At 36.5% G+C, this 25789-nt stretch overlaps 1 protein-coding gene across 7 annotated transcripts in view; it reads right to left on the bottom strand.

Annotated features, from left to right (window-relative positions):
• The window catches only part of LOC105481004 (uncharacterized), a 75959-nt gene that overhangs the window by 29310 nt on the left and 20860 nt on the right, over positions 1-25789 (bottom strand). The window contains exon 2 of one of the 7 annotated variants that reach the window (XM_071078096.1): positions 23690-24185. The exons of the other annotated variants lie outside the window; for them this stretch is intronic. The gene's annotated coding sequence lies outside the window, so the exon portion shown is untranslated. Of the gene's footprint in view, positions 1-23689; positions 24186-25789 lie in introns of those variants that run through there. 7 annotated transcript variants of the gene reach the window in all.

Here is a 25789-nt window from a genome sequence, read left to right as displayed (position 1 = left end):
AATGCTCACTGCATACCTATTATCCACTTAAAAGCTCCATGAAAACACCCAGTCTGTTTCAGCAGCAGCTAAACAAGTCAAAAACTCAGCCTCATTTGTCACTATTCATCTCCAGACATTAAAGACAGCTGTATTGATGAGATGTATTTAAAATTACATCTCCCGTTATTTTGATAAAAAGCTTTTAAATATGACCCTGCGTCATATAAAATCAGGATTCAAAAGCCCATTATCGGCATAAATTCTAGAATAGACAAACCTGAGAGAAATGTTTATGAAGAAAAATGATCATGGGCAATACACATTTGGTGGATTGTACTGTTAACTTGCAATAAAAAACTTAACCTTTGGTATAATAGTTGTTTATTATTTACAATTGACATATAAAATGTCAACATATTCAATGTTTTATATAAAAGTAAAATAATTAACAAGATAGCATATTGCTGAGAAAGATAAATTGAGTTCCAGCTTAGAACCAAGTAAAGAAACCATTATATATAGAGGCTAATAACATTCAGAATGTGCCATAGTGGTGATACATTTGAAACCTGAGTTTTTAAAAGCCATGAAATTTTCTCCCATTTTCACTGTGCTCCATCTATCCTTTATTTGGATACCATTGGTCATTGTTTTATAATTGCTGTGTTGCCATTAAATGGGCAGATGGTAGCAGTGTACATAAACACAAATCAGGATGTGCTAGGTTATGTTTCTAAAACAAATACAAAATTCACGACTAGTCATATGGAGATCAAGTAATTATTTGTATGCACTATGCCTATCCTTTGGATGTATGCCATGAGAAGAATGGTGGTGTCTATATTTAGGTGAGCTTAGATTCAAACCGTGTGTGTGTATGTGTGTGTGCACGTGCGTGTGTCCTTTCTCATGTTTAAACATAAAAAAGAGTATTACTATCTTGATTCATTCCTCTGTTTTTATGCAAGTATAATTGTTAGGAACTCAGTAAACATATTTTTCAGCAATATAAAAATGTCTTTCAGAGTGAGTATTGAAAAAACATTCTTAAAAATAGATGCATGTCACTGTTTAACTATTGTATTTAAGGATTTCTCTCTCCCTCTCTCCTTCCCTCTCTCTCTGAAGTCTGGACTAATGCTACCATCTTGCTATTTCATGATTTCTAGATACAGCAGATTTTGGTTGCCTAATAACTATTTTCTTATCCATAGTCCCCTTTCTCCTTTCATTTCAAGAAGCATGATTTTGTTTAGTAGGCGGCATGCTAAGTTAACAACATTAATTATTACTAGTCTAAACACTTCTCCATTTCAGTGGTTGGTGAAGGAGTAAGTAGGTGACTTGTTTCTGGCCAAGAAGGTGTTCGGAGGTGTAGGGCTTCTGTGAAGGCATCTGCTCTCCGATTAGAGACGAGAAGATCAGGTGGCCCTTTCCTACCTCAGAAATCTTCTGTGGAGACATGATGCTCAACACCATGTTGGGGCCATGATATCATCAAGTACTTTACCTGCAAGTGCAGCAAATCGATTGGAAAGAAAAAATGTTCATTAAGGGGTAAGAGGAAGTTATATGGATCTGAACCAAAGAAATGGCAGTGGAGATAGAGTAGATGGGTTACATTTCAGAGATATTTGAGAAGTAAAACTGACAGGAAATCATGATGAATTTGATAATAGAATGAGAGCAGGAGTTGAAGATGACATTGACTTTTCTGACACTGAAGTGGTGGTGTGCTGTTAACCAGGACAGGTAAGAGATAAGATTTCATATACTTCTAAATGTCAGAGCAGTGTTTTCCAGAAAATAGTTGAGTAGGGATCTCAGCTCAGGTAAATTATAAGGACTAGAGCTTTGTATCTGGAATCTTAAGTTTATTAATATTAGTTAAATTCATGGGTATAAATGAGGTTAAAATATATGTGGGACATTTCTATAAATTAATCTTTCTCTTTCTTCTTTGTCATTTTATATCTTTGGTTTTTGTAAAGCCTAATTCATTTCCCACACATCCAACTCTATTGAATATCTTTCTAACTGGAAGCCTTTATAGGCACCTCAAAAACAGAATATATAAAAGTGAACTCCTACTTCTAACAAATCCAATCCTTTTATTCTGTTCTTTACTTTCAAGAAAAATAAAAAGTATCCTTTCAATGGCAGAATTTTAGTCATTTAGAATCCTTCATTTTTTCAGGATTCCATATCTACTCAGTTATTTTACTTCCTTAGTCTACCTTTATAACCTTTTCTCCATGTGAACATAGCATTTATTTTTTTCCTTTTATTTTTATTTGACATAAAATAATTGTACATATTTATGGGATACAGAGTGATATTTTGATGTGTGTATACAATGAGCAATGATCAAATCAGGGTAATAAGCACATTCATTACCTTGGACATTAATTATTTTTTGTGTTGGAAACATTAAAAAATCTCTTCTAGCTTTTTGAAAATATACACTAAATTGTTAACAATGTTTACTATACTGTCTTACAGAACACTAAAACTTATTCCTTCCATCTAGCTGTAGCTTTGTATCTGTTAACCAACCTCTCCCTATCCTCCCCTCCCCTCCCCCTTCCCCGCCTCTAATAACCACAATTCTGTTCTCTACTTCTAAGACCTCAAGTTTTTGTTTTGTTTTGTTTTGTTTTTAGCTCCCACATATGAGTGAGAACATGTGGTATTTATTTTTCTGTGTCTGGCATTTCATTTAAGATAATGCCCTCCAGGCTCATTCATGTTGCCACAAATGACAAGATTTCATTCTTTTTAATGGTTGGATAGTATTTAATTGTGTATACATACCACATTGCCATCTGTTTAGATAGACATTTAGGTTGACTCCAAATCTTGGCTACTGTGAATAGTGCTGCAATAAACATGAGGATGTAGGTGCCTCTTTGATATACTGATCTCCTTTCCTTTGGATGAATACCTAGTGGAATTGCTGGGTCATATGGTAGTTCTATTTTTAGTTTTATGAGAAACCTTCATACTGTTTTCCATAATGGATGTACTAGTTTACATTTCCACCAACAATGTATAAGAGTTCCCTTTTCTCTGGAGCTTCTCCGGCATTTTTTGTTTTGTTTTGTCTTTTGGATAATAAAAATTTTAGCTGGGGTGAGATTATATCTCATTGTCATTTTGATTTGCATTTCCCTGATGATCAGTGATGCTGAGCATTTTTTCATACACTCGTTAGCCATTTATATGTCTTCTTTTGAGAAATGTCTATTCAGATACTTTGCCCATTTTGTAATAAAAAATTGTGCAGGTTTTTTTTCTGTTAAGTTGTTCAAGTTTCCTGTATATTCTAGATATTAGTCCCTTGTCATATGAATAGTTTGCAAATATTTTCTTCCATTTACCAGTTGTCTCTTCACTCTGTTGGTTGTTTCCTTTGCTGTAAAGAAGCTTTTACATTTAGTATAGTCCCATTTGTCTTTTTATTTTTATTGTTTTTTCTTTTTAAGTCTTAGCGATAAAATTTTTTCCTAGATCAATATCCAGAAGGATTTCCTCTATGGTTTCTTTTATTAATTTTATAATTTTGGGTATTATGCTTAAATCTTTAATCCAGTTTGAGTTCATTTTTAATTATGGTGAGACATAAGGGTCTAGAAACATTCTTCTCCATATGGATATTCAGTTTTCCCAACACCATTTATTAAAGAGGGTGTCTTTTCCCCAATGTTTGCACTTGGCACCTTTGTCTAAAATGAGTTAGATTTAAACACATAAATTTATTTCTGGGTTCTCTATTCTGTTGCATTGGCCTATGAGTTTTTTTAAAGTTATGATAACATTATGTAATAAAGTTATATATTATTATATATAATAATTTTGGAATCAGATACTGTGATGCCTCCACCTTTGTATTTTTGCTCATAATTTCTTTGACTCTTCATGGTCTTTGTGGTTACATGCAAATTTTAGGATTTTTGTTTCTACTTCTGTGAAGAATGTCACTGGTATTTTCACAGTGATTGCACTGAATATTTAGATTGCTTTGGGTAGTATGGTCATTTAAAAAATATTAATTCACATCCAGGTGCGGTGGCTCACGCCTGTAATCCCAGCACTTTGGGATGCCAAGGCGGGCAAATCACGAGGTCAGGAGATTGAGACCATCCTGTCCAACACGGTGAAACCCCCTCTATACTAAAATACAAAAAATTAGCTGGGAGTGGTGACAGGCACCTGTAGTCCCAGCTACTTGGGAGGCTGAGGCAGGGGAATCACTTGAACCCGGGAGGCAGAGGTTTCAATGAGCCGAGATTGCGCTGCTGCACTCCAGCCTGGCAACAGAGCAAGACTCCATTTCAAAAAAAAAAAAAAAAAAAAATTAATTCACTCCATGAACATGAGATATCTTTTCATTTTTTTGTGTTCTCTTCAATTTTTAAATCAGTGTTTTATAGTTCTCTTTGTAGAGATTTTTTTACCTCCTTGATTAGGTATTTTTTGTAGCTATGGTAAATGAGATTGCTTTTTAAATTTCTTTTTCAGTTAGTTAATTATTGGTGCACAGGACTACTATTGGTTTTTGTATGTTAATTTTGTATCCTGAAATTTTACTAAATTTCTTCATCAGTTCTAAGAGTTTTCTGGTGAAATCTTTAGGTTTTTCTATATATAAATTGTGTCATCTGTGAAGAGGGACAGTTTGACTTCCTCTTTTCCAGTTTGGATACCCTTCATTGCTTTCTCCTGCCTAATTGCTCTGGCTAGAACTTATAGTATATGTTGAGTAAGAGTAGTGAAAGTGAGCATACTTGTCTTGTTCCAGTTTTTAGAGGAAAGGCTTTTATAATTAAAAGCCTTTTAATTAGGCTTTAATTAGGAAATTATCTTTTCCCCATTTAGCAGGATGTTTGCTATGGGTCTGTCATATATGACCTTTATTGTGTGGAGGTATGTTCCTTCTATATTTAATTGCTGGGAGTTTTTAATCATGAAGATATGTTAAGTTTTATCAAATGCTTTTACTGTATCTATTGAGTGATCTTATTATTTTTTTTTTTTTCCATTCTGTGAGATGTGGTATATCACATTTATTGATTTGAATATGTTGAACCATTTTTTCATTCCTGGGATAAGTCCTACTTTATCATGTTATGTAATCTTTTCGGTGTGTTGTTGGATTCAGTTTCCTAGTATTTTATTGAAGAGTTTTGCAACTATGTTCATCAGACATATTGACCTGTAATTGTTGTCGTTATTGCTGTTGTGTCATTCTCTGGTTTTGGTATCAGAGTAATGCTGGCCTTGTAAAATGAATTGTGAAAAATTCCATTCTCTTTAATTGCTTGGAATATGTTGAGAAGAACTGATGTTAGTTCTTCTTTAAAAGTTTGGTAGAATTCATCAGTAAAGCCATGGAATCCTAGATTTTATTGGCAGACTTTTTATTACGGATTCAATATCATTACTTGTTATCATGCTGTTCGGGTCTTCTGTATCTTCCTGTGAACATAGCATTTCTTGACTAGATTATAGATAGTCTCCCAACTGATTTACCAACTTCTGGTTTTGGCCCTTCCAATTTATCTGCCATCCAAATTATTGTGAGAGTGGTTGTTATAAAGTAAAAATGAACAAATGAAAAAAACAACTAACTGTAAAATCCTTCTGCTTAAAATCTTGAAATGGTCATTACTGTCACTCAGGATAAAATTTACATTCCTTAACTTGGCATACCAGACCCTTCACTGTCTTTCACTTCATTATTTATTCACCCTTTCCCCCTATATTCTCTCTATATAGTACCTTAATTTCCTATTATTTCTGTGAAGAATTACCACAAACTTAGGAGCTCAAAACAACAAATACTTATTCTCGTACAGTTCTGGTGGTCAGAAGTTATTAATGGTTTGTCAGGGTTGCATTGCTTCTGGAAGCTGTAGAGGAGAATTCAGTTCCTTGACTTTTCCAGTTTCTAGAAGCCCCCTGTATTCCTTGACTTGTGGGCCATTCCTTCATCTTTAAAGCCAGCAGTGTGGCAAGGAGTCTTGCTCCTCTCTGCCCTCTGCCTCTGGTCCTTTCTTTCTCTAATACCCCTCCTGCCTCCCTTTTCCCATTAAAATGACCCTTGAGATTACATTGTGCCTACCTGGCTAATGCAGGACAATTTTACTATCTGAAGATCCTCAGTTTGATCATATCTGTAAAGTCCATTTTGCCATATAAAGTAATATATTTACAGGTTCTGGGGATTAGGAATATTGGTATCTTTGGGTGAGATGTTATTCTGTCTATCGCACATATAATTTTACAAACTATTAAAACCACATTGCTCTTCCTTCCTGGAATGGCATTCTCCTCATTCCTATTTTCATTAACTTCAGCTATTATTAAAAAACAAAGCTCAGCTTCAGGTTTCAATTCCCTTTTCTAGGGAGAATCACACACAAACAAGAAGAACAAGATACATACTCTAAACACATACTCTAGATGTCCACAGCTTTAAACTAAAATATTAGGACATGGAAGTGGGTGGCACAATAGTATCTGATTTATCAGAATGAAGAAATTTAAATCTAAGGGCTTGTAGAGAGAGATACTGTAAAATGCAAGCAGCTTTTTTTTTTTTTTTTTTTTTCCCTCCATAGCATCTTGGAAAGGCCCGAAGAATTAGAAACATCAGATACCACAAAAGATTGAACAGGATAAAGTCAATGAGGTAAGTGAAAAATAAAGTGGTTTGAAAATCTATATGAAGAGAAGTTATTACTCCAGGTTGTCAACCAAACTCCCATCTTTCAGGTACCCAATCTCCACCCACATCCCTGCAGAAGACAAGAAATGTTTCTGGAGAAACAGAACCAGAAAGTGTCTGGGCTGTTGAAAGGTGGGGGTAACAACACAAAATTGAGTTATGCCAAGCATAAACAGCTGAATTGCCTTGCTCATTGTATAGCACATGCTGATCAGCCCTATGCAAGCCTAACCAATTCCCATTTCTCTAATTCTATCCCAATGTACCAGTCAATAATTGTTTTCACTATGTCTTGCAATTTTCCATCAGTATTGGGTTTGTAAGGAAAGAAAAATTGATATAAATAATTGTTCTTAGTAGCAAGCACATTCACGGAATCTGTGTACCAAAGGGTTGTGTTATATGTAGTTTTAGCCATAAAGTTAACAAAAACTAAGAGCAACACATTGATTACTAGGGAAAACACTAAAGATGTTTTTCAAGTTCTTCCTTCAAACAATATGGAGGACTCCTGGCTGAAGTAGAGGCAGAATCATAATTGGAGAAGGAACAGAGTCACTGAGTATTCAAAACAGGTACATTTTAACATTTATTATTAGGATAAAAAGATGCTAGTGTTTGCAATGTGAAATAAGCAATGTAAACATCAGTGATCAGAAAATGAGACACTTGGAGAAATTCATCAAAAAGTGCCAATTTTTTATATGCTTGGCCCTCTACCACCTAAGGGCATGGGGTCCCTTCAAAGCCTTGCTTTGCCCAAGTCTAGAACGTGGAGATGGCTCCCTCTCAATGCACTGTAGCCCATGAAAGGACCTCAATGCCTGGCTAAAATAATATTCCTTCAGTGCTCACTCTTTTTTTTTTTTTTCTTTAAACAACTCTATAAAATCTGGAATTTTTAAATGTTGAGACTTTTAATTGGGCTTTTGACTTTGTGATCTGATGACGTCGCTTCATGACTGATGAACACACTGCTGGCAAACCTCATTCATTGGGTGGAAGCAAAATTAGTGACAAATCTACCAGGTTTAATACCTGGATAGCAAAATAATCTATACCACAAACTCCCATGACACAAGTTTACCTATGTAACAAGCCTGCACATGTACCACTCAACTTAAAAGTTAAAAAGCCCCTCCTTGTTTTACTTTCAAGGAAACTAGATAATATGAAAATGTGGTTTAAGAGAATGCTTTTGGGAAATAGGTTCAATGAATATATAAAAACAATTGTAATTAACCTATCATCCTGTGTATTTATATGCAAATGATGCTTTTTAAATTACTTGAGATTGCCTGAAAGTAATTTCTTCTTTGAATTAGTTACAAACTTTAAGCATACTGTTCACAATGGTTTTGCTCTATTAATTTGCCTAACAAACCATTTCTTTATCATTAGTACAAAGGTAAACATCAACATAATCAAGAAAATTTCCAAATTATTGTAATCTATATGAGCGAATTTCATCTCATTGGGTAGAAGCAGATGTAAACCTAAATATCAGAAACAGTCATTGGCTATCACATGAGCGTTTCTAATGTATGTCTGATCTTCCAAGAACTAGCATAAGTTCCAGTACTAGCTACAGGATAATATTGCTTTTAAGACTGCCTATGACACAAAGTCAAAGCACAAAGTCCACTTTTGAAGACTTTGTATCTCATAGTTCCACCCAGCATATATGATCAGAGGAGAATCATGTGGCAGTTTAGCTCAGAAAAATAAGACACAAAGAAAGCAGATTTCTGAGTCTGGTAGTGATGTTAAGGGCACTATTGAGTGAGTGGGAGCTGCCAAGCAGAATCAGCTCCTATGACAGATGCTCTCAGTTTAAAGAAGTAAATGCAAAACCATAAGAAAAATAACTTTTCAGCACAAAAGCTTAGAGGCCCTTGAGGATAGATGATGCCAGAAAAATGTGAGATTATTATGTCCACCAGGGTATATTAATACTATAAATATAGATGATTTACTGAGAAAAAAGATCCTTGAAAATGTACCAAATGCATGATGCTGAATATAAAGTTAAACAGCAAAAACAAAGTGCCAACAAAACATAGATTCCTTGCCCTTCTTTCTTTTCCAGTGTGCAGAAACATGACTGATGTCTCAATAGGGATCCAGTGGATTCAACTGGGCACCAAACTGCATTCATTCATTTTCTTTCTCATGCTTCCTTCTCTTTTTAGATTCATCATCTTCATTATACTTATAGACAGCCATCTACTAACTGAAGAGCTTAATGCTCAAGTTCATTATTTTGTTCAACAAATGTTTATCAAACAACTTTGAAGTGTCTGATACTCTTCTAGGTACTTAGGATATATCAGTGAACAAAATTTGCTACGGAAAACAAGTACATGATATAAGTAGGGGGATCAAATTGTGGTGAGGGGTTGGGCTTGGTGGCTCATGCCTGTAATCCCAGCACTTTGGGAGGCTGAGGCAGGCAGATCACTTGAGGTCAGGAGTTTGAGACCAGCCTGGCCAACATGGAAAAACCCCGTCTCTACTAAAAGTACAAAAATTATCTGGGCATGATGGTGTGTGCCTGCAGTCCTAGCTACTCCAGAGGCTGAGGTACGAGAATCGCTAGAACCCGGGAGATGGAGGTTTCAGTGAGCCAAAATTGTACCACTGCACTACAGCCCGAGTGACAGAGCAAGCCTCTATCTCCAAAAAAAATAAAAAAAGAATTGTGGTGAGGGATGGTGGGAAGAAAGTGTTGCCATTTTAAATTGGGTGGTCAGGGTGGGCTGAAATTGAGTAAAACTCAATTCCACTTCCTGCCTCTTATTCCTTACCTGTTGCCAAACCTTGTTGAGTTCACGTCTACCCACCCAAATGTTATCTCCTCTGTGATTCCTGTCCTGATTGCCTCAACGCTCCTTAAACTCCCTTACATTCCCATGCATAGCTGACTGTGTTGTTGCTCATCCTGTTTCCCTTCTGAGCCGTGGACAGGTGTCATGCATGTGCATGTGTGGTCGGACAATTTTTCAGCGCAAGGGCTTTTGTCTCTGCTCCTCTGCCTGAGGACTTTCCCCAGTGCAGTGCTTGTAGTGCAGGGAAGCCCTGATGTGCTGAGGATATAACAGACCCCAGAGATAACCCTCAAACAATGAAAGATGTAAGTGAATAGATAAATATCTCAGCTTCTCAATCCCCAGGTGGAGCAATTTAAAAGTGCATTCCACATAACTCCTCAGAGGCTCCTAGCAGAATTAAGCAGCAGTTGCCCCTGGACGTTTCTATTTATTAATGCACTATTTATTGGTATCTTGCCTTTCCCTGTCTCCCTCTCTGCACTCTCGTGCTTGTGCTTTCTGCACTCACTTTGTACATAACCTATACATAGCCCAAATCTAAATTCAGACATTGTAGTATTTCATTTCTGAACTCTTTATGGTTTTACTGAATTTTTCTTTATATTTTATTATTCACAAGCATTTGCCTCATCTACTAAGTTGTGAATTCCTTAATTTACATCCTGAAAATTCTCTATTACTAAACATAGCTTTTGACCTTTAAGCAAAAATATTAAGATATTTGCATATATGGTGAAGGTGACCTGGGTTTAGTTAATCGATTATGTGGGTTCACATCTTGGCTCTGTCGTTTGCTAACTATATTGGTGGACACTATTCCGTGCATCTGATTTCTTGTTAATAAATTGGAGATAAAAATATCTACATTGGGGGATTATACTAAGGATAAAATAAGATGACATATGTAAAGTTCTTAGTATAGTGCCTGGACATATATTAACCACTCCATCAATATAAGTCCTTTCCTGACTCTCCCTGCCTTTGTCTCTCTTGGTAAATTCAGTTATTTAAAATAAAGGAACTGGAACAGGAACAGACTTTCAAGTCTGATTGAAATATTAACATGCTAGTGCAGAGGCATTTCATCTGAGTAAGAAGTATAACCATAAACTGATCATATTTCTGTCTTTCCCCTCTATTCTTTTTAATTCAGTAAAGAATGAAGTTTTGAATTTGGCATCCTATATGGCAAGCTTCCATTTATCTCTTCAAAGTGTTCAATATATATTATAGAAATGCACTGACAATAAAATTACTTTGGCAAACTAGTTACCTAGGGCAGATGCATGTAAAAGATGTATTATTTGTAGCATCTGTTTGCCAACCAAAAATATGTTAATTATTAGATACTTATTTTTTTCCCTCTTCTATGTTTTAAAATACTAAGTTGAGGACAAGGACATACTTTTCTTAGTGTGGCACCTTGCAAATTATAGCAAACAGTATTACTACTTAACTCACTAATAACTATACATTGTGAAATGTTTTCAAAATATCAATTTTAATAGCTATTTACTCAATAAGCAAAATTCTGTGTCAGATATTTAAAGCATACTGAGAAGAGTATAAATAGGTAGAAGATTTAGCATTGTGCATAAAACTGTAGGATGTGGTTAAATCAGTGTAATGAGAGAAATGTGAATTTATTGCAATATAGGTTTAAAAGACACAAGGATAAGATTCATTTCAAGAATCAGTAAACTTTCATGAGGAGATAATATCTGAGATGGGTAGGTCTGGAGGGTTTTAGCTTTCAGAAAATGAACAGAAAGTATTTCTGAAATGAGGGGCAACCTGTAATAAACACACTATAAAAATCAAAGTATATTAAAAATAGATTCTGGTTTTCCTCTAAAAAGTAGAGTGTACTGAAACAGGTTTTAGATAAGAAGGAAGAAGAAGCTGTAGGTAAAGAATACTGAAAGCCAGAGAGAGAGAGCGAGAGTAAGAAAGAGGCAGACATATGTTTAGCTTGCATCAAATGGAATGCTTTCAGCAGCAAGTAATGAAAACTCCACTTTAATTCATTTAAACAATAAGGGAAAATATATTATCTCACACTAGCAGAAGAGTATCCTGCATTTAGAGGCAAGTTACCCACAGTTTTGGTTAATTCAGTATTTCAATAATATAATTAAAGAACCAAGTTATCTTCATTTTTCTCTCAGATAGGCTAGGATGTCAGCTTTGTCTTCCGCTAGTTCACCTCATGATCATGAACTGGTTACTGAAGCTTCAGGGATTACATGCAGACAAGATGTCAACCAGAATAAGGATAAGAAATGTATCCATAATCTTTTTTCAGGAATCTCTTTTCCTGAAACAAACTACCTCTCACTTTTCAGAGGCTAGAATTAGATTATGTGCTCCTTCCTAAATCAGTTGCTGACAAAGGAATGCAATGTCCACGTTGGCTAAGAAAATTCAATTTATATCACTAAATCATTTTTAGGAGGAGTAAATCCTCCTCCTTTTTTTTTCAGAAAGAAGGGAGGACTGATTGTTGAGTAAGCAATCAACAGTCCTTGTGGAAGTTAAAATGACCATGCTTTTTGGTTTGCTTGGACAATTCCAGTTCATATGTGTCGTCCCAATGTAATGAATAATAGTGTCCTTTTAACTCTGAAAAATGTACTCATTTGGATAATAAATTATATGCTCCCTGCAGCTGAACTGGGTAATGGATAGACAATTAAGGATTTGAGTATGAGAGTTATGATTTAGAGTGATTAATTAGTTAATAACATGATCAAAAACATGCAGAAGTGAAGACTAGGAGAAGAATTGGAAATGATTAAGACAGATTCAAGCCAAAAAGTCTAAACTACCGTGTGGCAGTGGGAATGGAAACAAAGAGGCAAAGTGTCCTTACAGAAGTAATAATTAAAAATTTGGCATCTGTTGATGCAAATACAGCAATAAAGGAGAAGCATAAAAGGTAAAAAGAGGCTTAAATATCTAAATTTGTATGACTGAGAGGATCACACTGCATTAATGGAAATAGTAATGTCAGGAAGACATAGTCTGATGGGCAGAATAACGAGTTTAGTTTTAACATATTGAATTTAGTTCTGTTAAGAAAATTGAGTGGAAGTACCAAGTAAGTATATTGAGAATTTTCAGTAGCCTCTGTGATAATTTAATTAGCTATATAGTTTTTTGATAGGCTGTCATGGGGTTTATAACCCAGTAAAAGTATGCAAGTAAACAAAAAATTCAATTCACCATTTACTTAATAAATAATTACTAAGTATCAGACTGTTCCAAGAGCTGAGGAATCAGCAGTAAAAAAAATAGACCAAGTCTCCACTCTCCTGGAGCTTATATGCTGGTATAGGGAATGACAATAAACAATGCATGTATATCATGGCATATTTTTATAAAAGCTGTGAAAGAAAAATATTTTGGGGTAAGGAGAAAAGTCTTTTGTGATAAGGTGATATTTGAACAAAGAACTGAAGGAAATAAGCCTACCGATATCCAGGCAAAGAATGTTCTAGTCTGAGAAACAGGATTATATAAATGCCCTTATGGGAAGGTTCCTGGAACCTGCAGGAACAGCAACGAGACTAGTTAAGTCTGGAGCCCAAGGAATGGGGAAGATGGTAAAAGGTAACAACGTCAGACAGGTAACCAGAGGCCAGGTTGGATATAGCCTTATGGGTCCTGGTAATCACTCTGGATTTTTAATTGAGTAAGGCAGAGAGCTATGAGGATTTTTAATGCTGATGAGTAGGGAAAAGGCTATTAACAGGTAAGGATAATGAGTAGAGTAGTAATACTAGTTAGAAGCCAATTGCAAAAATTTTGAAAAGAAATGATTATGCTTTGAAGTAGGGAAGCAGCAGTGGGGATGGTAATAAGTGCTTATATTCAGAATTTATTTTAAAGGAGTATGCAGATAGGAGGAAGGTTAAAATAAAGTGGTATTGTAGATGGCAAGAAAGAAGAGTATTTCATGAAGGAATGGTGAACTGTTGAGGGTTCAGTGAGAGCAGAAAACATGGGGGTCATTGGAGACTTTAACTAGAACAGTTACTTAGAGATGGTGAGGGTGGAAGAGAAACTGCAATGAATTTGAAGGGTGAACAGCTAGGAGGAGTGTAAACAGCATGATGTGGCAACTCTTTTTTTTTTTTTTTTTTTTGACACGGAGTCTTGCTCTGTGCCCCAGGCTGGAGTGCAGTGGCGCGATCTCGGCTCACTGCAAGCTCCGCTCCCCCGGGTTCACGCCATTCTCCTGCCTCAGCCTCCCGAGTAGCTGGGACTACAGGCGCCCGCCACCTCGCCCGGCTAATTTTCTTGTATTTTTAGTAGAGACGGGGTTTCACCGTGTTAGCCAGGAAGGTCTCGATCTCCTGACCTCATGATCCGCCCGTCTCGGCCTCCCAAAGTGCTGGGATTACAGGCTTGAGCCACGGCGCCCGGCGATGTGGCAACTCTTGTAAGAAGTTTGGTCCAGAAAGGGAACAGAGAAAGAGGAAGGCAGGAAACATTGCTCCCAGATGGACTATGGTAAACAGCAGTTGCATGCTAGTGGGAATAATTTAGTATAGATGGAGAGATTGGTGATGCACAAGAGACGTAGAATAATCAGGCAGCAAAGCCCTTCAAAAGGTGAATGGCAAAAGGACATGGATGTGGAAAGGAATCACCTTTGCTGAATGTTGGGAGGGAGATGCCTTCTCCATTGAATTTAAAGGGCAGAAGGAGATGAGTGCAGAGTCAGATAGGTTTGTTGATTTGGTGATGGGAAGAACTCCAAAACAATGGCTTCTGCTTTATTTGTGAACTGTGAGGCAACATCGTCTCAATACAGTGGTGGTGGTGGTGTCGGGGGGCAGTGTACAAAATGCAGTAAAAAGCAGCTAAGTAGAAAACAGAAAAATAAGCTACTTGGAGAAATACAGTAGGATTACAAGGTGCTAGTGAATACCTACTACAGGCCGGTGATCATGGTGTTTATGAATTTATAGTGACACTAATTACATCAATTTCTCCAGCTGTGTGATTTCCTCAGTAATTTTTATTTTGTTGTGATAAGAAATCAAAATGAGGTCCTAAATGTATATATTGAAAAAGTAAAATGTATAATGTTTAAATGAATGGAAGTTATCAATTTCCCTTCAACAGGCACTTATTGAGCACCTGCTCTGTGTCAGGCGCTACAAATTCACAAATAGAAGTTATGGTCCCTGCTGTGAAACCCACATTAACACAGTGACACAAGCAATTTCAGAGTAACTATAATCCACTCAGGATAGAAGAGCATGCTGGTCTAGGTTATGTAAACATAGTTTTATCTTGCATATGTGAGGTATTCCAGCTTGAAGAATTCAGAACAACTTTATGATAAAAAACCAAAAAGTATCAATACCTGATACTCCATCAATCATAGGATTATAAAACTTCAGACACTTCTGATGTTCTGTTCCCTTTCCTACAGATAAATGCTGAAATATTCATCTACAATAATTGTCAAAGCAGCCTGATATTCTGTATCCTACAGAATATCAGACTCTCCAAAAGTAAATTGTGTTTTTGCAAATTTAAATACTAATTCTGTTTACATGTGTACATTCTGCCTCTCAGTAATATGTGCTAAGCACGTAACCCTCATTACCTCATTCAAACATCAGACACACATGAAAAGCAGATATTATTACTACTACTTCTTTTTAGATGAAGAAATTGAGTCTAAGAGAAGTAGGTAAATTGCTGGGGATCACAGTTTGCAGCTGATTAAACTAAAGCAGGCTTTAAATCTAATCTCCCTCAGTATGTACTTTTAAAAGACACCTCTCTAATTTTATTTTGACAAATCTTTTTATAAATTGTTTTTAAAAAAACATTTTTTAAATTACAATCTTTCCTGTGATACTACCACCATCATCCCACATCAACCCAGACAGAGCATTCTTGTACATCTGACGATATTGACTTTTTGGACATTTCCAATAAGAAAAATAATTTTTACATGTTATCTCTGAATAACTTTCTATTTTGCTCTTAATCCTCATCAAAGTGAGCTTATGATGTGTTTCTCCTTAGAATTTCTGAGGGAAGACATTGTTTTAATCTTCCATTTATTCCTGCTTTTTGGGTTGTTTTAGCAGAGTTAGAGGTCAAAAATGCCTGTTTATCTGAACTAAAGATTGGACATGATATCCTGTGTGGTTTCTCAGAAGGCACTGCCATAGGAGTTTGACCAGCCTTGGCTCTAGACTTAGATCATGATGCTATCTGGAAGTGCTGACCAAATGCCTCAGCAATGCCTCATGATTTGTGAACAGCATCACCTCCAGGATGTTTGAAAGACCATGTATGTGAGAGGAATAGTGATCTCAGTGAGTATGGGGTTTTCTTTGACTAATATTCAAGGTCAGGTCTTTCTGAGTGGCAGAGACCAAGAAAAGTGAGGCAGTGACTCTCTCTTGCTTTTATAGCATGGTTGTCTGGCCACTGCTAACTATATAGCTCTTATGCCAAGGTAGTGAAAGAAAGGTGAGGAGTAGGAGTGAAGGGGGGATGTCAGCAGGGGAGGGAGAGGGAGGCCGGGGGGTGGGTAGAGAGACAGAGAAAGAGAGAGAGAGAGGTTCAATTCCTCAGTCTACTACTTAGTAGCTCTATAACCTTTAGTAAGTAACTTCTGTGAATTTCACTGTTCTTACTATGCATTTTTCTTCCAAAGTTGATAGGATTTATATTTCTTGTGAAAAAGCCTGGAAGTCGTCATAATGCAAAAAATGGTGAAAAAGTGGTAGCTGTTGAAAGGGTGACATTTTTAGACCATGACTTCTTTGAAGCCAGGAATTATATCTTGTCAACCTTTATATTACTGATGACAAGTCTAGCCCAACTTAGAGTAGTGAATCAAGAAAGAATTAATAATAGTGATAGCATTGTTCTATTTTTTTGTCTTTTGTCTCCCAAAGACCAGCGACCTTTAGGAATCTGAGGTTATGCATCAGTAGACTTTTCTAATTACTTATTAAAATCATAGAGAAAACTCCACAAGAAGTATGGTTAAATAATTATGAGGTACACATTTATATTTTTAGTTATTAATCACAAACATTAAGTTAAATTGATTCTTTTTTCATTCAACCACTTGTTTAAGTGACAATAAACATAATCATTCTCATTATAAACTAATTTGAAAAGGTAATTTTCCAATTAATAAATATACACCAATGTAAAATGTGTCCTTATGATAAAATAATTAAAATAGCTGTTGACAACTTTGGAAAGAAAACAAAGAATTTTGTTAATGGCAAGATCTAATAAAAAATCCGATGGGCTAAACTAGAGAAACTGACAAGCACAACTCCCCCCACAAGAATAATTTGTTACCGATGATGAAATTGAGAAATTAACCAGAATGAAAGTTGTGAGATTTATAGTGAAAGCCCTCCGGGTAAAATTAATTTCTTTATAACACAGTTTAAAGGCAAACAAAAGGAAATTGCTTGTGCCAGATGGGGTACGGAAAGCATTGTGAATGAAAATGAGCATCTCTTTTCTGCTTACAAATATTTGAATTAAGATGATACCAGCATGTCTAGTTAATGGAAAAACAGTATTGATGGTTGTACAACTTTTAAAGATTTCCTCATTCTTTTTAAATGGACTTTGTCAACACAACAAAGTACTTTAAGCAATATATTAAGCCTGGCACTTACTATCACAGCACATGTATTCTCCTTGAATTATTGTTTCAGGCAAAACAGGAAGAATACAATGGCTAGAATGCTGGGCTTAGAGTCAGAGAACCACTATTTAGCTCTTCTTCAGGTTCTATTGCTGAGCAGAAGGAGTCTAAGAAAGTAAGCAAGTCTCTAAGGGACAGTTTCTTCATTGTAAAATTAAAATAGAAACACCTACCCTTCTATCAACTGAGTCTCATGAAAATTAAATTATATAATGAAGGTGAACATTTCTTGTAAACCATAACGTGTATGCATATAACCTTTCATTTTGTGGTTTATCTTTCTGGAATTAGTCTAGAAATTATTTCCAATTTTGTCTCGTATTTTATCTGAACTGTTGGTTCACAGCTGCTGGCTTTCTTTTTCTTGTAACCTCACGTATTTTCATGCATAACATTTCAAGTCTAATCATTGATGTTGCAGCTAATGGTGATCTCTCTCTGCTCTAAGCACCTATAATAGTTATTTAGCACTTATGCTATGCCACCATTTATCTTCATTGCCTATATCCTCTCTCCTTGGCTGTAACATCGACTCTTGAATATTAACACTTGTACTAAAATGACTGCTACTAATAGCTAACATTTATGGTTTACTGTATGCCAGGCACTGTACTAAGCATTTTAAATGGACTATTAAATTTAATAAGAAGCAGGGAACACGTCGTGTTTTACAGTGGGATCACATAATACATCTATTATATAATATGTATTAACATTTCACACTTGGCCAGGCACGGTGGCTCACGCCTGTAATACCAGCACTTTGGGAGGCCGAGGCGGGCGGATCACCTGAGGTCAGGAGTTTGAGACCAGCATGGCCAATGTGGTGAAACCCTGTCACTACTAAAAATACAAAAATTAGCTGGGCGTGGTGGCACACACCTGTAATCCTAGCTACTAGGGGGACTGAGGCAGGAGAATCACTAGAACCCGGGAGGCAGAGGTTGCAGTGAGCCAGCGAGCTGAGATTGCACCACTGCACTCCAGCCTGGGTGATAGAGTGAGACTCTGTCGTAAAAAACAAATAAATAAATTAAAAAATAAAGAATAATTTTACACTCAGCAGCTCAGACTGTCACATCAGAAAACTAAGAGACTGGGCTGGGTACGGTGGCTTACGCCTGTAATCCCAGAACTTTGGGAGGCCGAGGCGGGCGGGTCATGGGGTCAGGAGATTGAGACCACGGTGAAACCCTGTCTCTACTAAAAACACAAAAAATTAGCCGGGTGCGGTGGCGGGCGCCTGTAGTCCCAGCTACTCGGGAGGCTGAGGCAGGACAATGTCGTGAACCCGGGAGGCGGAGCTTGCAGTGAGCCAAGATTGCGCCACTGCACTCCAGCCTGGGCGACAGAGCGAGACCCTGTCTCAAAAAACAAAAAACCAAAAAAACAAAAAAACAAAAAAACAACAACAAAAAACCAAACTAAGAGACTAAAAATATATAGAAATATAAATTTATATAGGGTAAATATCTATCCTACCATTTTATTCAATGAGTTTATGCCCTAGAGTGAGAGTGAGATGGGAAAGGTGAATCTACTCTTTCCCCGGGCGAAGTCACTTCCCATATACCGCTTGCTGTGGAACATATAATGTTTAAAGACAGATATTTTTGGTACAACATGGACTGTGAATGCAGGCTGTATCTGTAACTAAAGAAACAGTTTCAATGCTAGAAGAAAGCCTAGTTGTATTAAATGTAAGAGATGGTATGTCAGTCTCCAATGTGTTAACTTTCAATAAATTTTCAAGACTAATTTGACTCTATAGTTTGCTCTACACATGTTGAGTTGCCAATGAAGGAAAAAGTAATGACATAAGCTTAAATTGAGAAGGGGAAGGAGGCTTTTAATGATTGAGCAGAGAGGGGAATGTGTGAAATGGCTTGTAGTATGGTAGAGTTGGGGGTAAATGAATTAGGGAAGTGTAGCTTTATCTGGCAATTGTAAAAATATGCTATACATTTGCTACTGTGAATTTAAAGTATGACAAATTAGCAAGATTGTGGTTTTTTTTCCTCCCAGTAGGTTTAGCTACTTAAGTAAAAGAGGAAGTAGGGAGAGGGTTGTAATTAATAGGTTTTACCATGTAAGTTCTTTCAGAGCAGAGGAGGGTAAAAAGAAATGAACGTATTTGCATGGGGGTTATTTTAATGCAGGGCCATAGAATGAAATCTAAGCTGAGTAAGAAGAAAGGTAGACACAGATTGAGGGAGTAGACACTGAAGAAATGGTAAGGTCAGTGTGTTGAATATAATCTGTGAATGGGAGTATAAGAAGGAATTTGCTAAAAAGAAGTATTTTTCCTAGAATGGGATGCTAGACATAAAAAATAATTGGAGCTGATGCTGTAAATGGTAATGACAAGCTTTAAGGTGTGAGGATGGGTAGATAAGCAATGTTTATTTCTCTTGACTATGAGGACCATTATTAGGCATAGTTACTATTACAACTATGACTTTATTGACCTAGCCCTTTGATATGGTTTAGATCTGTGTCCCTGCCTGAATCTCACGTTGAGTTGTAATCCCCAGTGTTAGAGGTGGGGCCTGGTGGGAGGTAACTGGATCATGGGGGTGGATTCCCCTCTGGCGCTGTTCTCGGGATAGTGAGTGAATTCTCTTGAGATCTGGTCATTTAAAAGTGTGTGGCACCTTCCCCGCTTCCTCCTGCTCTGACCATGTGAAGCTCCTCATTCCCCTTTTGCTTTCTGCCATGGTTGGAAGCTTCCTGATGCCTCCCCACAAGCAGAAGCTGCAATGCTTCCTATACATCCTGCAGAACTATGAACCAATTAAATGTCTTTTCTTTATAAATTACCCAGTCTCAGACATTTCTTTAGAGCAGTGCGAGAATGGACTAATACATCCTTCCATCCAGAGATAAATTTTGATGAGTCATAAAACAACTTCTTCACTGTCCTTTGGGAATCTCGAGAAAAGATTTCAAATTAATCACTGTACTGCAAACTAACATTTATTTTCTAGGCTCACCCTGTCCACCACTGTGTCCAGTATCTCTTTGCCCAGTGGCATAGAAAACAACTAATAACCAAAATCTGCAGGCCTGATTTCCTTTGTTATCCTTGGCCAACATTAACAGCTGATATTCCATCAGTATATACAGGTATGACCATATCAATTATTAAAGTAATGAAGGAATTCCATGCAATTTGACAAATTGTCATTTGCTATCTTAAGGCTTCCTTATGCCAACGGCTTAGGTAACCAAGCCTTTCCCTTGCGGCTAGTCTGGTTCTCCCCAAGCTATAAGCAAGTGTTGAAATCTAGCCCAGAGAGAGCTTCCAAGATTTAATGCTTGTGTGTCATCCATTCTGATTGACAGAATCAACTCTACCAACACCAAAAATAGAAGATCCTCATTCTATCTACCCTCTCATTGCTCATACCTCCTCCCCCTCCCCACTGTGCTGTGCTTCTTTTCTACAGACCCATTTCTCCCATTCTTGCTTAACTTACTGACAAATCCTTTCTGTTGTGCCTTCAATTTTATTGATGATATTGAGATTATCAGGCAGGTATTTCCTCTGTTACTGCCTACAAATTTATGATATTTATGATATTAGGAGTCACATTTAACAACTTTGCTTCAATTTTATAGTCTTCTATTTGAAATACGTAGCTCTTCCTGAAATTTGGATCCCATCTCTTCCTAATTCTTTAGGAATCTTGTGAAATCAATAATTTTCTTTCTACCAGTTTATATTCCCCCAAAAAATACATTCTATGTTCTTCCACATTAAAATAAAAGACCCTTCCTTTGCCACACACTCCTCACTAGCCTAGATCTCAGTGTCTCTATAGTCAAGCTTTTTGAAAAAGAATCTCTTCTCACTGAAGAACTGGTTTCCTCACCTGCCAGTTCCACTTCAACTTACTGAAATCCACCTTCTTCCTCTGCTACCTAACTGAAACTGACCTCATGATGGTCACCAGTAATATCCTAGCTGCCACATTCAACGTTTTTCTTTCAGTCCTTACATTATTTGAACGTTCAGCATCAGCACCTGATGCTGTTGATTATTTCCTCTTTCACATTCTGTCCTCCCTTCATTTTGGGGTCATTACCCTCACTAGTTTATTGTCATGTATCTGGGCCAATTCTTCTCAGTCTCCTCTAGTTCTGTTCAAGCCCTGTTAGTTTTCTCCATGATTCCCTCCTCATCTTTCTGTTCTCATACTATGTATTGATCCTGTGTGACTTAATTTAAATTTTTGTCACAAAATATCTCTGATGTGCTGTTGACTTTCAATGATGTATCTTTTCCCTTTTTGTCCCATTTGATATCAATCCTTTTTTGTGCCTTCTATTTATACGTTCTCTATTTTATTTTTAAATTTCAACTGTCTGATGAATATCTATGATTGCATCTTTCACTAACACCTTAACTTATACGTACTTGAGCTGAATGATTTATTTTCTCCCACAAATTTGTATAATCTACAGTTCTTTTTTTCTTCCTTGGTAAATGGCACCATCTTCTTCCTAACCTCTGAATAAGAATTCTAGGACTCACATTATATTTCTGTGTCTTACTCATTCTTCTTCACCTCACAGTATTCACTAAATAATGAACTGTAGCTTCTATGTTCTGATATCTTGTATCTGTATTGTCTATAACACTCATAGCTCATCTCCTTGTCTTCTGTAAGCCATTTTCACCCTGCCCTATCCCATTCTAGGGTATTATTTCATCAAATGAAGAGTATGAATTAATTCATTCATAAAATATTACTTCATACAATGAACTAGACATCTACAGATGTCTACTAGACAATCTGCATTATTTCCATATGACTTACCAACAGGAAAATTATGCCATAGCTTCCAATAGACTTCAGGATGATGAGAACATAAGGGCCTTCATGATCTTGCTTTTGCTTGCTTATTCATTATTGTCATCACATTCCCTCTCCTAACTGCATTACCACACACTAAGTAGTTGCCCCAATCATGCCTGCAGTTTCCATAGTAAGTGTGTGACTTATCCTGCTTTTGCATGTCTTTTTCCATGAAACTGTATCTAACCACTTCGGTTTTCAATGAATGCCTAATAGATGAATTCCCTGCACAATGCTTTTGGAACTTAATCATCTGTTGTCATCTTTCATTTCAAAAAATGACATATAATTCTATGGTCACTTAAAACTGATTATAAAGATCCTGAGTACATGAATTTCATTTTATTCTCTATAGCACCTAATGTCATTTTAGGAGGTACTGAAATGTATTTGTTAAAAATGCATAAATAATTGAGTAAACGAATAAATGAAAACACTTTCTTTGAAACACGTCACCACGTTTATGATTTGTTTGTGATTATCTTGCTCCATCTGGTGACTGAATTTAAAAATCTGAATTCTAGTTCAGCAGGAAGGCATTTTAAAAAGTCTTGTGAGATTCCGTGACCTTTTACCACAAACAGCCCTGAAATAAGGTCCTTTCAAACCTTTTGAAGAGCTAGAGATTTGGAGGTTCAGACTCACATCAATGGTTTGGCACTTTTAGGGTATTTGATAAAATAATTGGAGAGCATGACTTAATTCATAAAATATTACTTAATACCTACAACAAACTAGACATACAAGAGTGAGCAAAAGAAGACTCAGCCCCTGCTCCAGTAAAGTTACGATCTTGTGGAAAAGACAAGTTTAATGTTTAAGTCACACAATGTAAATTATAAATATTTTAAGCACTGCAATGAAAAGACACATGGTGTTATAAATACTCATGAAAGAGAGATTTAACCTAGTTATGATGGTCTTAAAGGAAATGGTATTTGAACAAGGACCCACTTAGCCTTTTTGAATCTCAGGTTTTTCATCTCTGGAGTGTAAAGAAAACCTTCTTTTAATCCTTAGAGGACTGCTGTGGAGTTTGGATAAAATAATACAGTCACGTGCTGCATAAGAATGTTTTGGTCTATGACAGACTACCTATAGGATGGTGGTTCCATACAATTATAATACTATATTTTTATTGTAATTTTCTATGTTTAGATACACAAATACCATTGTGCCATAGTTGCCTACAGTACTCAATACAGTAACATGCTGTATAAATTTAAAGCCTGGGAGCAAAAGGCTACACCTTATAGTGTAGGTTGGTATTAGGCTATACCATCCAGGTTTGCATGAGTACACTCTATGATGTTCACACAATGACAAAGTTGCCTAATGACTCATTTCCCAGAATGTATCTCCATTATTAAGTAACACATGACGGTATACATGAAAGGGTTTTGAAACTATATTATTTCCACTGGATTTCTGCCTCCTCTAGATATCACATTTCCTTCTCCTTCAGATGAGAGTAGGACTTTGTTGTAAGTACAAGTCACAAAGCCACAAAGTATTGATCATTGAATGAAATACTTCTCTTTTTTTTATTTTTAATGTCTTTTAAATTCAGATGGAGTCTCACTATGTTGACCAGGCTGGTCTCGAACTCCTGGCCCTAAGCCATCCTCCCATCTCAGCTTCCCAAAGTGCTGGGATTACAGGTGTGAGCCACCGCGCCCAGCCCATTGAATGAAATACTTTTATTTTTAAAGAAAAATAAATATACTGCCTGTGCCATTCAGGTCTTTAGTTTTTCACCTCACATTTCAAATTTCCCAGGGATGGATTACAGATCATTATTGAATAGATGTTAATCAAGTGAATTAGCAGAAATAGGTAGTGAATCAACGAATTCAATAAACTTTGGCACATACTATCTCATCCTAGACAATGTGGTTTTCTGGAAAAGTAGATGGTTATGTCAAGCCCCCATAGAACTGCTGTACTCCACAACTAGGGCTTCTTGAATGTCTCACTCTGTATGTAGTTTTCGCTCATCATCTCTCCAGCATGATGGCATTGCTAGCTAGACTTCTTACATGGCAGCTCAGGGCTCCGAAGGTTCATGCCTGGGAGAGAGGGAAAGCCTACTAGACAATATTCCCTGTTATGACCTAGCCTTGGAAATCATCCAACATTCTATTCATTAGAATTTGATCATGCATTTCAATATTGGTAAATATTACATAAGTTTAATTCTAAGTTACACTATTTTTTTCATTGATACAATTTTTAGAAGTTATTCCCAACACAGAGAAATAGCCTTATTTTCTCAATTCTACATAGGGGCATATAGAATAAAAATGAGACTTTTCTTTTTTTTTTAAATATGCAGTGTCCTACAAAGGAATGACAACTTAATTACATTAAACAATTTGTCTTTACTGAAAGATTACATGAAATTTGGATGCTTTAGCTAATCACACCAATAGATTACAGCTGTAAATTTGAATTGTGGAAGACAATACTAAGAATATGAGCAGACATAGTTAATTGACTGAAATCCTATTGTACTCTCAAAGTAAATTTTAAGATCTCCAGAAATTCTTTTCTGTATCTAAGGAAAACTTTCAAACTTCCATGGGAAAATTAAATTTGACTATTAAAACGTTATCTAATGATTAAACATACAAGTAGAAAAATTCTGACTGTTTAGAGGAATTGGGAGATATTACTTCGTTATAACTATAACAAATAACTAATTTTTATGTTTCCAGAAAAAAGGAATAAATGATGGGTTTCGGTGACAAGGAGAACAAATTATATATAGAAATGTCTGTGTTTTAATTTTTACTTAGTAACAGAAACTCCAAATTTTAACTTGACATAATGTTAACATTTATTAGCATCTTTTACATCTAGGTTCGGACATGTGACTAAGTGCGCAACTTCAGGGAAATTTGACTATTGGAACCAGGCATGCTTTTCTTTATCCTTTACTCCCAAAGATTGGTTAGAACATGGACTTGATTGATGAGCAAATGAGCAGCCATCTTTGATAATTCAGCATTGTATTACCTTGGGCTGGGCAACAGGACAGAATGAGCCAGCTTTGCCATTTGTTGTGGGGCCATGATACTGGCAGTGTCCTCGTTGCTTGAAATTTTATATAGAGGATAAAGATTTATTTTGTTTAAGCCACTGTTATTTTGGCTTTTTCTGTTATCTTCAGAAAAACCTACGCCTAACTGTTTGTGTGTGTGTGTGTGTGTGTGTGTGTGTGTGTGTGTTTGAGACAGAGTCTCACACTGTCTTCCGAGCTGGAGTGCAGTGGTGCGATCTCACTCACTGCAACCTCCGCCTCCTAGGTTCGAGCGATTCTCCTGCCTCAGCCTCCTGAGTAGCTAGGATTACAGGTGCCTGCCACCATGCCCTGCTACTTTTTTTTTTTCTGTATTTTTCGTAAAGACAGGGTTTCATTATGTTGACCAGGCTCGTCTTGAACTCCTGACCTCGTGATACGCCTGCCTCAGCCTCCCAAAGTGCTTGGATTACAGGTGTGAGCCACCATGCCCGACCGTGTTTTGTGTTTTTAAGCATGTGGTTCCTTCTTTCTCTCTTCCCTGCTTCTTGGTTGGTCGTCTCTATCTTTACATTCACCCTCTTATTTTATTTATCTTTCTTATATTACAGCTGTTTCTTTCTCTTATTACCTTTGTTTCTTTCTCTTTCT

This window comes from Macaca nemestrina, chromosome 14 (assembly GCF_043159975.1).
Source record: "Macaca nemestrina isolate mMacNem1 chromosome 14, mMacNem.hap1, whole genome shotgun sequence".
Classification (NCBI taxonomy): Eukaryota; Metazoa; Chordata; class Mammalia; order Primates; family Cercopithecidae; genus Macaca; species Macaca nemestrina.
The sequence above is the reverse complement of the archived record's forward strand: the minus strand, read 5'-3'. Positions and strand labels throughout refer to the sequence as shown.